The sequence below is a fragment of the Rhinolophus sinicus genome, linkage group LG03 (genome assembly GCF_036562045.2).
Source record: "Rhinolophus sinicus isolate RSC01 linkage group LG03, ASM3656204v1, whole genome shotgun sequence".
NCBI classification, from domain to species: Eukaryota; Metazoa; Chordata; class Mammalia; order Chiroptera; family Rhinolophidae; genus Rhinolophus; species Rhinolophus sinicus.
The window spans coordinates 78,261,469-78,277,399 of record NC_133753.1 but is presented as its reverse complement, the minus strand read 5'-3'; the positions used below and the strand labels follow the sequence as shown (position 1 = coordinate 78,277,399).

Sequence of the window (15,931 nt, the reverse complement as noted above, 5' to 3'; positions counted from 1 at the left end):
CAAATTCTTTTTTTGCATCTATTGATATGAACATATGATTTTTATTAATGGTCTATTTATAGCAATTTCTTTTACTGAGTACATCATGTCTGGCTATCAAGAAAAACTTACAAGACATACAAAATGGCAAAAAGCACAATGTGAAAAGACAGAGCAAGCATCAGAACCAGACATGGCAGGAACGTTGGAATTATCAAACCAGGAATTTGAAACAACTATGATTAATATACTAAGGGCTCTAATGGATAAAGTAGACAGTATACAAGGACAGATGGGCAATGTATTAGTTCGGTGCACAAGTAATCACAGTTTAAAAGGTTAAAAATAATTGCAAAAACCGCAATTACCTTTGCACCAACCTAATAAATAGATAGAAATCCTAAGAATACACCAAAGTAAATGCTAGAGAGATGATAAACACTGTAATAGAAATAAAGAAATGTGTCTGATGGGATTATTAGTAGACTGGACAAAGAATTGGAGCTTGAAGATATCTTAATAGAAACTTTTAAAACTGAAAAGCAAAGAGAAAGAAGATAAAAAACAAACAAACAAAAACCAGAACAGAATATCCAAGTACTGTGGGGTAATTACAAAAGGTGTAACATACACATTTTGGGAATACCAGAAGGAAAAAAAAGAGAAAGGAACAGAAGAAATACCTGAAACAATAAAAACTTAAGGACTAATTAATGCCAAACACCAAACCACAGATCCAGGAAGTTCAGAGAACACCAGGCAGTATAAATGCCCCAAAACTATACCTAGGTTTGTTTTAAACTTCAGAAAAACAAAGATAAATTTAAAAACACTGAAAGAAGCCAGGGTAGGGGAAGTGGGGGGAGGGGGACTCCTTATCTACAGAAGAACAAAGGTGGAAATTACATCCAACTTCTCAGTAACCATGCAGCAAAAAGACAGTGGTGTGAAACATTTATAGTACTTAAAGAAAAAAAAAACCAACCTATTTTTCTGTATCTTTTGAAATTATCCTTCAAAAGTGAAGGAGAGGGACAGCCAGATGGCTCAGTTGGTTACAGCAAGAGCTCTTAACAAGGTTGCCAGTTCAATTCCCACCATGGGATGGTGGGCTGCGCCCCCTGCAACTAAGAATGAAAACAGCAACTGGACTTGGAGCTGAGCTGCGCCCTCCACACTGGATTGAAGGACAACGACTTGGAGCTGATGGGCCCTGGAAAAACACACTGTTCCCCAATAAAATTTACTTAAAAAAGAAAAAAAAAAAGGTGAAGGAGAAAAACTTTCTTAGGCAAAAATTGAGGAAATTTGTTGCCGGTAGACCTACCTTGCAAGAAATGTTAAAAGTTCTTGAGAGACAAGGAAAATAACAAAGGTCAGAAATTCAAATCTACACATATAAAGGAAGAACACCAAATAAGGAATAAGTGTAGGTAAAATAAGAACCTTTATTTTTCTTCTTAACTGAGCTAATGGATAATAGTTTGTTCAAACTAACAACAGCAACAATGTATTTTATTATATTAGTTGTACATGTATATTGCACTGTAAAACAACCACTAAAAAAAAAAGTAAAATAAAAGTATAACATATCCTAAAAACAGAGAAAATATAATCATACAAATTGCTCAACTAAAAATCACTAAAGACATAAAGAGTGGAGACAAAAAGAGAAACAAAGAACAAGGGCAACAAATAGAAAAGTGTAGCAAATATGGTAGATATTAAACCGACTATATCAATAATCACTTTGATGTCAACGGTCTAAATGTACCAACTAAAAGACTGATTTGTTAGAGTGGATCAAAAAATAAGACCAAATCATATGCTGTCTACAAGCAACCCACTTTAAATACAAATTACAAGTAAATGGATGGAGAAAAATATCCCATGCTAACACTAACCAAAATATCCCATGCTAACACTAACACTTTTGTTTTCTTCAACAAAAGAAAACAAGAATATCTATATCAATTTCAGACAGAGCAGAGTTCAAAGTAAGGAAACTTATCAGAAATAAATAATGACAGAGGGGTCAACTCTCCAAGAAGATATAACAATACTTAACATGCATGTGCCGAACAACAGAGTGTTACGTAACTCTGTGAGGCAAAAACTAATAGAATTGAAAAGAGAAACAGATAAATCCACTATCACAGTTGTAGACTTCAACACCCCTCCACCAAAAATGGAGAGATTCAGCAGGCAAAAAAATCAGTAAAGACATAGTTGAGCTCAACATCATCAACCAATTGGATATAATGGACTATTTCATCCAACAATAGCAGAATACATTCTTCTCAGGCTTACAAAGAATATTCACCAAGATAGAAGAGATGGAATTCAAACCCAGGCAATTTGGCACCAGTTCCATGCCCTTAACCTATATATTATAAAGCCTCTCTAGGAAAGATCAAGTCAGAAAACTGGCTAAATTTTCTAACTTCCCAGTTAAATTTACAGATTCCTCAACCCCATCTTCCAGACCTACTCTGAGATTTGAAGTGCAGGAATCAGAGCTTAATAAATCCTTCAAGGTAATGTGTACGAAATAAAATTTGAAACTCGCTGATTTAGGTAGACAGAACAAAAACTCAATGAAAAGAGTCCAGGTAAGGAAAAGAAACAGGTTAAAATGCAGAGACTATTTCTTTTTGAGACTTTTTTTTTTTTTAATTACCACTTACTGGTAGCTTATATAAAATGAGCAGCAGTTGTCTGCAATCCTTAGGAAAGTATATCTAATCTCTTTAATGCAGTCTTAAACAAAATTTTAAATTTCAACAATCATAAATGATGGAAGTTGAAAACTATATTTTTCCTGGCTAATAATGAAACAAACGTTCATTAGCAGAGATACGAGGAGAGTGGGAGTAGCCAGCATTGGATGAAGGAACGTCTATTCTGAATATTACTAAGTCCTACTTTTAAAAAGATGTTTATATATTTATATGGTAGGATACCCTGGTGTTAAAATCTTAAAAAAAATAAAATATCTGTTCCTATAAAGCAACACAAAATTAACCTGACAGTTTTCAATAGGGCAAGATATTAAACTTCTACACATTTAAGGTACTCATTTATAGTTTACATTTAGGGTACACCACTAACTATTCCAGAAATCATGATTTTGCTATGGCGCTAGAGTTTGATATTTTAGGCAGTTCATCATTAAAAATAAATAAAACAAAAACCAAAAACACCAAAAAACGAAAACAAAGAAAACCCCATGCTGTAAATACTAGAGTACTTCCAAAATGACTCCACAATAACCCAACTGGCCAATGAAGGAAGGCGGTGAAAAGGTAGATCTGTGGAACTAAACCTTATTCTTATTCTTATTGTGAGCAAACCTTGTGAATCACCGCTGTTACTGCGGCCAGTTTAAATGAACGTGGAAAATGTCAACCGTGAACGAAAAATACCCGGGTTTTAAATACAATGGATACTCCGATTTCAGTTTAAATCCCCAGCAGGCATTTCAAAGACTGTCATTTCCCTGCGGGCCCAAGTAATAGACTTCTACGGGTCGCTCTCTTAGGAGGAACTCGGAGCCACAGAGCATCTCCTCATTCTAAACCTGTCCCCAACCTTCCATCTTTAATAAAGTAAGATTCTTTTACCTGTGGTAACGCCTTCGCAACTAGGTAACTACTGTTGAAGCTTCAGTATTCCAGCCGAACCAACAAAAATACTAACCCGCTATTACCAGAAAGTCAAGCGTTTAAACCAGCTCAACCTCGGGCGTGCGGGGCCTCCGAATCCACAGTACACAGTATTGCCTTAGGTACGCCAAGCCCCCGGGAGCGCAGGCCAGGGAAACGCTCCCCAGTGCCCCGACTTCTCCAAGACCCCACACTGCCCCCGCTCCCCAAACCCCCAAGGCAGTCCAAAGCCCCGGCTACACTGCCCCGCCTCCCGACCCCCTTTCCCCTGCGACGGTCCCGCTTCTCACCTCAGAATATTCCGTCGTTTCCCGTTCCCCGTCCACTGACTAAGGCAGTCGGGGCAGAAGCTCCAGAACGGCCGTACCACTACTCGGTTCTTGCGCGAGGCCAACCGCGAGCATCCTCATACAACCGCCGACACGATTCAAATTCGTCCACTTCCGTCCGCGCCCCGGAAGAAGAGCGTAGCCCCGCCCCTGGAGAGGCGGGGCCCGCGGCGACGCGAGAGGTGGGAAGAGCCCGGCGCGCCGCGGCTCCTCGCGCGGAGGGAGCTGTGGTGGCTCTACCGAGTACCTTCCGTTTCTTTTGTCTCGCTCCCTACGTAGATCCACAGTAAAAAAAGGAAGTCCCGGCGAGGGGGGTCGGTGTTTCTGCCTGGTGGCTTTGGAACGGATCCTCTTGTTTTTGAAACGGACAGAGACGTGCTGAAGTTTCTTTCCTCCAAATATGGAGAGAATAAAAGCACTACTGGAGCCCGGACGTTTGTACCCCTTCCCTTACCCTCGCGTAAACAACAGCAACAGCAAGAAAAACAACAACCCCCTAGTGGAGTTTCCCTGGGTCTGCTTAGCGCTATCCCGGCAGAGGCAGGACCTTTAACCTCTTTTTCCTCCCGTGTTTGAGGAAGACAAAAAGCCAAGTGTATTAATCAACCTTATTCCAACCACAAGTGGCAGGACCCGACCTGGTTCCAAATAAAATATTTGAGGCTAAGTGTTAGAAAGCGACAAATTTCCCCCCACCCCCAATTAGAGACCATTTTATAAGATGATTATGTAGTTGTCCTATGAGACTCTTGGGACAACGGTGTCATTTTCCTTAATCAAGGATTGCACAGTGTATCCTCGATCCAAAATGTCTCCAGCTTCTGATCTTGACGTTGCCACCAGTTCATCCTCATATCTAATAGCATTGATTTACCTAAACTGATCAGTTCAAATAAAGTCATGATAGAACACTTCAGCCTCCGTCAAAACTGCAATTTGAAGGATTCACTAGATTTCTGGGAATTTATTTTACAGATAATCTGACACAAGGAGATATAAAGCTATTAACTGATGAACTGTTTTTAACAGTGGAAAATAAATAACCTGAGTGTCTAGGAATAAGAAAATGATTAAGTAAGTTTCTGACTTTAGAATCTGATATACTGGCACTAGTCAGGCACTAAAAATAACGAAGTGTATCAGTAAGTAGTCAAATGAAATAATGAAAAAAAATCAGCTTTAGAAGGACTATATACAGTATCCTTAAAAATATGTGTATGTATATGGCAGGCAAAGTTTCTGGATGGATACATTGCAAAGTTATCTCTGTGAGTCAGATTGGTAAATGAGGATGGGAAGAGAATTTTTTAACACTTTATAACCAGTTACATTTTTTAATAAGCATGTTTTACTCTTGCAGCTTTAATTGTTTTTAAAACAAGATTGTTAGAAATTGAATATATTCTAGATACAGAATCAGGTTTAAATGTACAACGTATAATGTTTGAATAGTCTATGTCCATTCATTCATTCATTCATTCATTCTTTCAGCAATTATATAGTGATGGTTTGACCATACATGCTGTCTTCATGATGTTACATTGTTTAATGTCCCACATTTTTAATACAGCCCCATTAAATATATTGTTTCTTCAAGTTCCTTGTAGGCAGAAACTATGTCATACACACACACACACACACACACACACACATATATAATACATATATATATTTTTTCCTGTGTCTTTCATAATTCTTGGCATCTGCCCACCATTTTCATTCTTTACATACATTAAATTCTCAAATTAATCTGCAAGCAAAAGTTAAATATACTCAAATTGCCCTTGGAAAGCCCACAAAACAATCTTAAATTACTATATATCTATAAAATAATATATATGTATATATATATATATATATATATATATATATGATCTAGATAGGCAAGTTTTTAAATATTTGTTCTCCGAGTTTTCCTCAGTCAGTACTTCTTTAGGACCCTTAATGATTTCCTCAGTTTCTTCCTCCAAAATATTGACAAAGTTAATCACCCAGCAGCCCTGCCATCAGTCAGACCAATGAGATTAATTTTTCAACGCAGTGGAAAACCCTTTAAAGTCATTGACTTTTTTTTCCCCCATAGGATTAGCTGGGCTTAATTGTATAAATTGCCTAAGGCTGGTGTTTATTGAGTGGCCTGTCAAGTTATTTGTACTATTTAAACGGTTACTCCTTTTTCCCCCCAGAGTGACTATAGGTAAATTTCCATACAATCAGTATTCAAGTAATGCTACAGCATTTCATAAACAAAGAGGATGTGCAATAAATACTGATACCCACTGACTAAATCAAGGAGACTAAGTAAACACAGAGTTAAGAGGTTTTTAAAGAAAATATGCACAACAGAACATTTAAATCTAAAAAATCTGGCCATCAGATTATGCATTCTGATAGCTAATACATTTTTTTTCAATTCAGGAAATACATTGATGAGTATTACACTTAATAACAGCTTCAAAAACTGAAGAAAAAAAGGACAAAGGATGTTATTTAGTTTCTGATGACCACCCCCTTAGTATTTTGAACTAGTTGAGAACTAGATCTGTTGAAAATTTTAACCATAGCTAAAGTAACCTCTCTTCCCTGCTTTCCTCCTCCTATTCACCCATATACAGCAGAAAACAAATCAAAATCACTTTTGAGATCAATGGTCATCAGCTTACATACAAGAGTCAATACGAAGAGCTTTGGCAGAAGGGCTCCTAGAATCTACTCTGAAAGATTTTTACCACAACCAACATGAGTGGCGATAACAACAAAATGCCTAGAAATAAATTTAAAGAAAAATATAGGCCTTAATATTTTTAAAAAGTGTAATTGGAGAACATAAGTGATTTCAATATTTTTAAATGGTAGATATAAGAATTAAGATATTTTAGAAAAATATTATCGGAGTCTGGGAGGAGATCATTTGTCTTACTAGAGAGCAACACTTACCACAAAGCTACTATGATCAAAGAGTAGTAGAGAAAAAATTCTTTTAGCATAAAAAAGACAAATACCTAGAGAATCCAGGAAAATTCAGTTATATGTGGAACATTAATATATCATAAATGTGGCATTTCAGTTTAATAGGAAAAAGATGTTTCATTTATAAATTAACAAGAAAAGGCGGTCACTGACTATCTATATGGAAGATACAAAGTTAGGCCTCTATCTTGCACCATATGCCAAAATAAATTCTAGAAGGATTATAGATTGAAATATAAAAATATAATAAAAATGTATTGGGAGACAAATTAGAAGAATAACTCTGACTTTAGGTTAGAAAAGACTTATTAAAGAAGGGAGGAACCTTAGAAGCCATAAAATAATAGATGACTATGCCACCACAACGTATGACACTTTGCCATAAAAATTATTTGGAGTTGAAGACAATTGAGAAAAAAGCAAACACAGGAAGAACTCTCTTCCCTTCCCCTATCTAATAAAAGCAAGGCAAAAATTTCCCTTTCTAAAGGTGTTCCCCTTCTCTATCCTGTACCAAGACGTGGAGAACACCCTTTATCACTAGAGATGAAGATGGAACCAAGGAGTCTACATTAAAAAGTCTTACTAAATAACCCTTATCTACCATTAGTTTCCCCCATATACTTACTTTTCCACAATTTACTGCTCCTAGAAGCCCAAACCTTTCTTCCTTTGTCTAGTCACTTCTCAATTTTTTGCCACTTGTTAAAGTGGTATGTAAGCTCTTAAGCCCAACTACTTCTTTGGGTTTTCACTTCTTTACTGTGGACCCGTGCATGTAAAATTAAAAAGAAACTTTTTACACCTTTTCTCTATTAATCTATCTTTTGTCAGTTTATTTTGCAGGACTCTAAGTACTGAAAATAAAAGGGTAGAGGAAAAAATTTTGCTTCCCTACAAATACATATGACTATGTTAAAGTCCAAAGTATTTACCTGGCAAGGTTCACCATAAAACATCAACATATAAATGAGAGACTGTGAAAAAATATTTGTAATACATATTAACAATGTTAATGTAAACAGTTTTTATAATTTTATTTTTGAAAAATAATAAAAATGGACAAAAGAAAAATATGTTGAATAGGAAATGAGAAAGGCCTATTTAAAAATACTCAATCTCGGGCCGGCCCGGGGGCTCAGGCGGTTAGAGCTCCATGCTCCTAACTCCGAAGGCTGCAGGTTCGATTCCCACATGGGCCAGTGGGCTCTCAACCACAAGGTTGCCAGTTCAATTCCTCGAGTCCCGCAAGGGATGGTGCGCTCTGCCCCCTGCAACTAAAATTGAACACGGCACCTTGAGCTGAGCTGCTTCCTGGATGGCTCAGTTGGTTGGAGCGCATCCTCTCAACCAGGTTGCCAGTTCGATTCCTCGACTCCCACAAGGGATGTTGGGCTGTGCCCCCTGCAACTAGAAAACGGCAACTGGACCTGGAGCTGAGCTGCGCCCTCCACAACTAAGATTGAAAGGACAACTTGACTTGGAAAAAAGTCCTGGAAGTACACACTGTTCCCCAATAAAGTCCTGTACCCCTTCCCCAATAAAAAAACCAAAAAACTCAATCTCACTTTCACACTATCAAAAACTAAATTTCCTTTCTTGGATTGGCAACAATTAAAACAATTCATAACATCCAATACTGGGAGGGTTTGCTTGTAAAATATACATTCTCATCTACTGGGGACATGCACTGCTACTACTCTTTTGCAAAGTAATTGTTTGATCAAATCTTCTCATGTTTGGAATTCTCCTATAGAAATAAACATGCTACTACATTACGAAGCACTCCTAATTAGAAATAACTGTCTATCAGGAGGAAGTGACTGAATAAGTTGGGGGTACATTTAGGAGTACTATTAGGAGACTTCACAAAGCTCTGCTGCTTTGTTCCTATTAGCTGTTGCCTCCAATGTTAGGGCTATTGAACCCTCTAAAACATACAAATGAAAATGAAGAATGATATTACGAGCTCTGACAATTTTGCCAACTTGTTGCAATGATGTTGCTAATCTTTTTTGACATCAGAGGGACTACTCATTATGAATTTGTACCAACTGGACAAACAGTTAACCAAGTTTACTATTTGGAAGTGCTGAAAAGGCTAAGTGAAAAAGTTAGACGACCTGAACTTTTCGCCAACAATTCATGATTCTTGCATCACGACAATGCACCAGCTCACACAGCACTGTCTGTGAGGGAGTTTTTAGCCAGTAAACAAATAACTGTATTGGAACACCTTCCCTACTCACCTGATCTGGCCCCAATGACTTCTTTCTTTACCTGAAGAGAAAGGAAGACATTTTGATGAAATTCAGGACATCAAGGGTAATACAATGACAGCTTGGATGGCCATTCCAGAAAAAGAGTTCCAGAATTGCTTTGAAGGGTGGACTAGGCACTGGTGTCGGTGCATAGGTGCCCAAGGGGAGTACTTCGAAGGTGACCATAATGATATTCAGCAATGATGTATGTGGCACTTTTTCTTTTTTTCAATGAGTTCGTGAACTTAATTGTCAGACTTCGTATTTAATTAGAAAAGTAACAATATTCAGCTATATAGTAATGCTGATAAATCTGGCCCTGTAGCATGGCACTCATTGTTCTATTAGCACTTGCCTAGAATCGGTACACAGTGTTGGGCTGAATTGTCCTTTACAGCAACTCATTCCTCCACTACGGTTAGCCATAGTGAATTTCTGGTAACCTTTTCTACCTTTCGTATGAGCCAGATTATCTTGATCCTCATCTCCTATCCACACTTGAAGAACATATTTAACCCATACTTTGGCAGATCCTGGTCTCCCTTTCTTATACCCACATAGCTCCCAGAATGTCTGGCCACCTTGAGCATAAATTTCTAGCTTTTGCCCTTAAAGCATTCCTTGTCAATTCCTATCAATATTCTGCCTGGTACCTAAGGTCACCTAACGTATATGCTTCCCTGATGAGTCACCATCCCTGAGATCTTGAAACAAAACTTGAAGTGTACTTCTAGAAGGAACCATTCAAAAAGTCTAATCAGAGGTCAACTCAGATTCTTATAATAGGACACCTAGCCTAGAAACAAAGCATGGGTGTGTGGCAGGGAATGGAGGGGGCCAGGACTGTTGGTAGATGGGAAGTGTCACTTATGTTTCCTGGTCTTGCTTTCGCACTTCTTTCTTTAACATGTTTTATTATTATCATTATCGACTTAACTCTAATGTCAACCTACTGCCTTACAAAGGAGGTATTTTTTTTGGAAATCATTCTAAAGGAGCAACAAATTTCTTCCCTGCTCCCCCATTCCTATCCCTTTTCCTCCATTCTACTCACTAGTCTATTATGTACAATGGTGCCAATGCAATTAAAAGACAGGAGAGAAAAACAAGTAGGCAAGGTGTCTGCTTCTCCTCAGCAATTCCTTACACCAGCACTGCCAATACAAATGTTAGCCACATATACTGTTTTAAATTTTCTAGTAGCCACATTTTTAAAAATCAAAAGAAAAAGGTGAAATTAATTAAAATAATATATTTAATTTAATTTATCTAAAATAGTTTATTATAATAACATAACCAATCAAATTATTTAATTAGATATTTCACTTTTTTTGGTACTAAGTCTTTGAAATTTGTATATATTTTATACTGACAGCGCATCTCAATTTGTACTAGCCACATTTCAAGTGTTCATTAGCCACAGATGGCTAGTAGCTACAAGATTGGCCAGTACAGTTTAAAATATGTCACAATGAGAATATAGGCTACCATGGTACTCTATTGCCCAAATTCTATTTCACTAACTTCTAACAAACATTTAAAAGCAAGAACTAGAATTATCTTTTCCCCAACTAACTTTATAGCTTAACAATTCTTACTCTACTCGTGATCTTGTTACTGCTTCCCTATTTACCTCAGATTTGTTTTTTTCACTTCCTCCCTTAATGGACTTTTTTTTTTCTTACACTCTCTGTGCTCACTCTTCTTGTCTGTTCCTTAGGCTTTCTGCTGTGGTTCTCAGCAATATTCAACTATTTTGGAATATATTTAATATATCTAATTATGGCATTAATGCTACAGAATTTTCATCTCATGGTTGCCAGACAAATAGCCCATTTGATTGATTACCTCTTGTGTATAAGTTATAGTGAGAACACTGTACAAAACAAATATATTACTATTATTAGTGTGTGACCTTGTGATCAATAAGTATTTGTTAAGCATATACTATGCTATCGGCAGTGCTAATAAATTTCTGAATGGAGTTTTCAATATGTACACTAAAATGTTCCTTATATTGGTTTGCGTAACCAGTCTTCTTACATCAATTTTTGAACTTGAATCAAAATACACTTTAGGAAAGGTAATTGTTGTTTGCTACCAAACAGAATTCTTTTCTCAACATCTCAGTCACATGAATATCTAGGCCTAAATTTTTAATCTAACTGTGGTTCAGTGTTTTTTAAGTCAAACATACCACCTCCTGGCAGCAGGAAGCACCACCCAAAACAGTAATTTCAGGTCTCTCGTTTCAAGGTTGTTTGGAAAATAAGTAGGTTTATTAACTGAAGTGATTTGGAAAGATACCGTTCCTGCTGGGTAACTGTGATTTTAGCAAGAAGGGCTCAAAGTTTGCTTGGAGCCAATATGAGACTTGATGTGCTAATATGGGTCAAAGGTATGATATATTTACATATCAGGTTGGTGTTTCAAACAAACGGTTGTCTTGTTTGCTTTTCTTAATTGCTATCTTTTGGCCTGAAGTGTTTACATAGAAATCAGAGCCTCTTTCCAGTTCTGAGTAACTCCAAATGCAGGAACACACATTGGTAATGCCACCCAGAATAAATCAGGTAATGAACAACGTGCTTAAATTGAATCTTTAAAATTCTTGGATAGAATTGTTGGCAATCAAAACTGTTTTCAGTTTATTTTGTGTACTTTGATTTTTTTAAACCCCTCCCAGAATACTCTAGGAAAATGACTTCTCAAGTGTGTTGATAAAGCAATTCAGTTATAATAAGCCAATTCTCACCTGCATGTCTTGAACGGGGTAAAAGAAAACTCCAAATTCTCACAAGTGTCCATGGCACAGAATTACCATTTAGGAAGCAGGCAGTTGCTTAAAGCTTAGTTTAGACCTTTATGGCTGTTCTTAAGGGAAAATTCTTCAAGGAGACTAAATAGCGCAATGTTAAGCATCTGGACTTTAAAAACAGTATGGTACTGGCATAAAAACAGACACGTAGATCAATGGAATAGAATAGAGAGCCCAGAAATAAACCCTCACTCATAAGGTCAATTAATCTAGGACAAAGGAGACAAGGATAGGCAATGGGGTAAAGACAGTCTCTTCAATAACTGGCATTAGGAAAACTGGAAAGATACACGCAAAAAAACAAATTTGGACCGTGTTCTTATGCCATATATAAAAATAAACTCAAAATGTAGTAAAGACTGAAATGTAAGACCTGAAACCATAAAACTCCTAGAAGAAAGCATAGGCAACAAACTCTTTGACATTGGTCTTAGCAATATCTTTTTTGGATGTCTCCTCAGGCAAGAGCAACAAAAGAATAAACAAACAAATGGGACTACATCAAACTAAAAAGTTTTTGCACAGTGAAGGAAACCATCAACAAAATGAAAAAAACAACCTACTGAATGGGATAAGATATTCACCAAGGATATATTTATTGCATAAGGGGTTAATCCCCAAAATATGTAAGGAACTCATACAACTTAATACCAAAAACGAAATCTTATTGAAAAAATGGGGAAAGATGCTGAATAGATAATTCCCCAAAGAGGAACTACAGATGGCCAACAGACACATGAAAAGATATTCAACATCACAAATCATCAGGGAAATGCAAATCAAAACCACAATGAGGCATCACCTCTTACCAGAATGGCTATTATAAAAAAATCAACAAGTAGCAAGTATTGGTGAGGATGGGCAGAAAAGGGAACCATCCTACACTGTTGGTGGGATTATAAATTGGTGTAGCCATTATGGAAAACAGTACGAATATTCCTTTAAAAATTAAAAACAGAGCTGCCATACAACCCAGCAATTCCACTACTAGGTATTTATCCAGAGACAGTTGAGAACATTAATTTGAAAAGATATATGCACCCCTGCCTGTGTTCATTGCAGCATTACTGAAATAGCCAAGATACGGGAAGCAACCTACATATCCATACCCATTCTTTTGGCAGATCTTGGTCTCCCTTTCTTATACCCAGATAGCTCCCAGAATGTCTGGCCACTTTGAGCATAAATTTCTAGCTTTTGCCTTTAAGCATTCCTTATCAGTTCCTATCAATATTCTGCCTGGTACCTAAGGTCACCGTATATCCTAGCTATTGAAAATTTGAAGCGTGTGATTTCATTTAAATGTTTTTTTTCTGATAAGTTCCTGAAACAAAAATAAAGTCATTTGCAATATTTATCTTCCTGGACTAGATATTCCTGAAATTGTAAAATCAAGTTGAAGACAGTGGACATTTTAAATTATATTAGTGAATATGGCAGAATAATTGACTCATGTTAATGTAGGCAACAAAGGAACAAGACGAACAAATAAAGAAAGAAAAACTTATAGACACAGACAATAGCTTAGTGGTTACCAGAGGGTAAGGGGGGCGAGGTGGTGGTAGATTCGGGTAAAGGAGATCCAATATATGGTGATGGAAAGAGAACTGACTCTGGGTGGTAAACACACAATGTGATATATAGATGATGTGTTACAGAATTGTACACCTGAAACCTATGTGATTTTACTAACCATTGTCACCCCAATAAATTTTAATTAAAAAAAAAATGTAGGCAGTGAGCTGGGTGTGTGCAGATGTTTCCTGTTCTCAGTATTACCCCTGTCCTGAGGTAATTTTCAGTCTAAGTTGAAGGATAGGCCATTCACATGTGGGGATATATTGATCCACACCTTCCACTTTATTTGAGGTGTCATGTTTATGAATCAGGTTTGCAGGTGTGGTTTTGGTTTTTGGGTCTTCATAAATTAAATATTCAGGTTCCCTATTATTCTTGATGTTCTTTTTCTCTTTGGTTTAGTACTATGATTTATTGAATCATTTGATGGCACAATGGCTATGCAGTATCATTTAACATACTGGAGACAACACATATGAACTACATCACAGATAAATGCTAAGAGAAGGATCATGGTGGAGTTTGAAGCCCACTTTTTGTAAGGAATCAAGAGTGCCAAAATTAATCCAAGAGTAGATCTCATCCCCAATGTGTAGATACCACAGATTTGTTTGCTTGCTTCCTTGACCATTTTAGTAATATTAAAGATTCCAGAGGTATCTGCAGTGAGGTTAACAGTCCTCCCTTAAAAACAGCATGTGTTTCCCTTTGAGAGGCCAGAATCATACGAATGTGGCTCTATTCTGAAGCACCGCCTGTCCGATTTTAGGAGCCTCCCAAGTGAGAGCTGAATAGTCCAGACGACATTGTCTAACTAACACTTCAGCTATTCACTAAACCACAGTATGTAAAGTCCCCCTAACTTTCTGGGCCCTTTGTAAAGCATATATGTTCAAGAGAATTGAGGAGAAAAGCAAGAAGTCCAGAATCCTCCTTGAGTAGATAAAAGTTTGGATTTCAAATCAAGCTCCAAGTGTTTTTGCTCATTTCATTAAGTTATCTAAAAATGTCTTTTTCCAAGAGGGGACATTGATATCTAAAACAAACTGCTACTGAGGTCTGGCATCATTTTACTAAGGTACGATCCCTGCCCAAATTTTAGGTAGTAGCCAGTAGGCTTTTGTGCCACAAATCCAGTACCAGTCGTTGAAGGCCACTACTTGTTTTCTGCTAAAATACCCCCAGGAGTTGTCAAATAGTGTGGTAACATTTTGGTATCACACATGGTCTGGCACCAGGCAATGTTGTTTGAAGTATTGAGATGCTGAAATAAATCTAAAGCAAAAGAGAGGTAGTGTGTCTTATTTGTAAAATCTGTCAGTGAGACAGCCTCCTAATATATACTATCTGCTCCCCAGAGCTCTTTGAAATCCTATTTCTGTACATAATTGGTTACAAAAGCTGGCTATTATGAAAGCACCTCAATTATTGTTTCAGCAAAGATAGAAAACTCCGTTTCTATCATGGGTAATATGATAGGGGATTTTAGATTTATGGCTGGCTGGCCTGTTATGTTGTTTACCATCTAAATATTCACCTAATGATTGAACCCAGTTACCCAGGAAAACCAACTGATTCATTACAAGAAACTGGTGCCAAGGAAAGCTGAGTGTCTCCCAAAAGAAAATGCATACAAACCCAAAAGTCGGTAAGATTGTATGTTTTAGTCAATTCATGAATAAATTGGTCAGGTGTTGGATTCATACCAAGAGACTAAAAGCACAAAAGCTAATATTAAGAACATAGCTTTAAAGAAAAACACATAAAAGGCATTTAGATAGAAAAGGAAGAAATAAAACTTGATTTGCAGATGACAAGATTATCCATGTAAAATTCTGAAGGAATCTGTAAACAAGCAACTAGAAGCAATATGTACTGTACGTTTAACAAGGTTTTTGCATATAAGATCAATATAAAAAATGAGTTGTATTTTTATATACTAGCAATGAACAATTAGAAAATGAAATTTATAAAATTACCTGGGTTACATAATGATTTCTTAGATTCAACCCCACAGCACAGTGATAAAAGAAAAATTTGATAAACTGAACTTCATCACTGTGAAAAAAATATTTGTACTTCAAAGAACACCACCAAGAAATGTAAAAGACAAACCCACAGGCTGGCAGAAAATATTTGGAAATCATATAATTTGATAAGGGACTTGGATCCAGAATATATTAAGAGCTTATAGCACAACAATAAGAAGACAAATAACCCAATTAAAAGATGGACAAAAGATTTGAATGGACAGTTTTCCAAAGGAGATACACAAATGCTCAGTAAACCGACGAAAGAATGCTCTATATCCTTAAGTAGTAGGGAAATGAC

At 36.8% G+C, this 15,931-nt stretch overlaps 1 protein-coding gene across 5 annotated transcripts in view; it reads right to left on the bottom strand.

The window, feature by feature from the left end:
• G2E3 (G2/M-phase specific E3 ubiquitin protein ligase) overlaps window positions 1-4,297 on the bottom strand; it is a 51,730-nt gene extending 47,433 nt beyond the window's left edge. For 2 of the 5 annotated variants that reach the window (XM_074328124.1, XM_074328123.1), the window contains exon 1: window positions 3,935-4,297. The gene's annotated coding sequence lies outside the window, so the exon portion shown is untranslated. The remainder of the gene's footprint in view (window positions 1-3,934) is intronic. The other 3 variants (XM_074328125.1, XM_019754523.2, XM_019754520.2) reach the window with 2 other exon arrangements.
• Window positions 4,298-15,931: the final 11,634 nt, after the last annotated feature.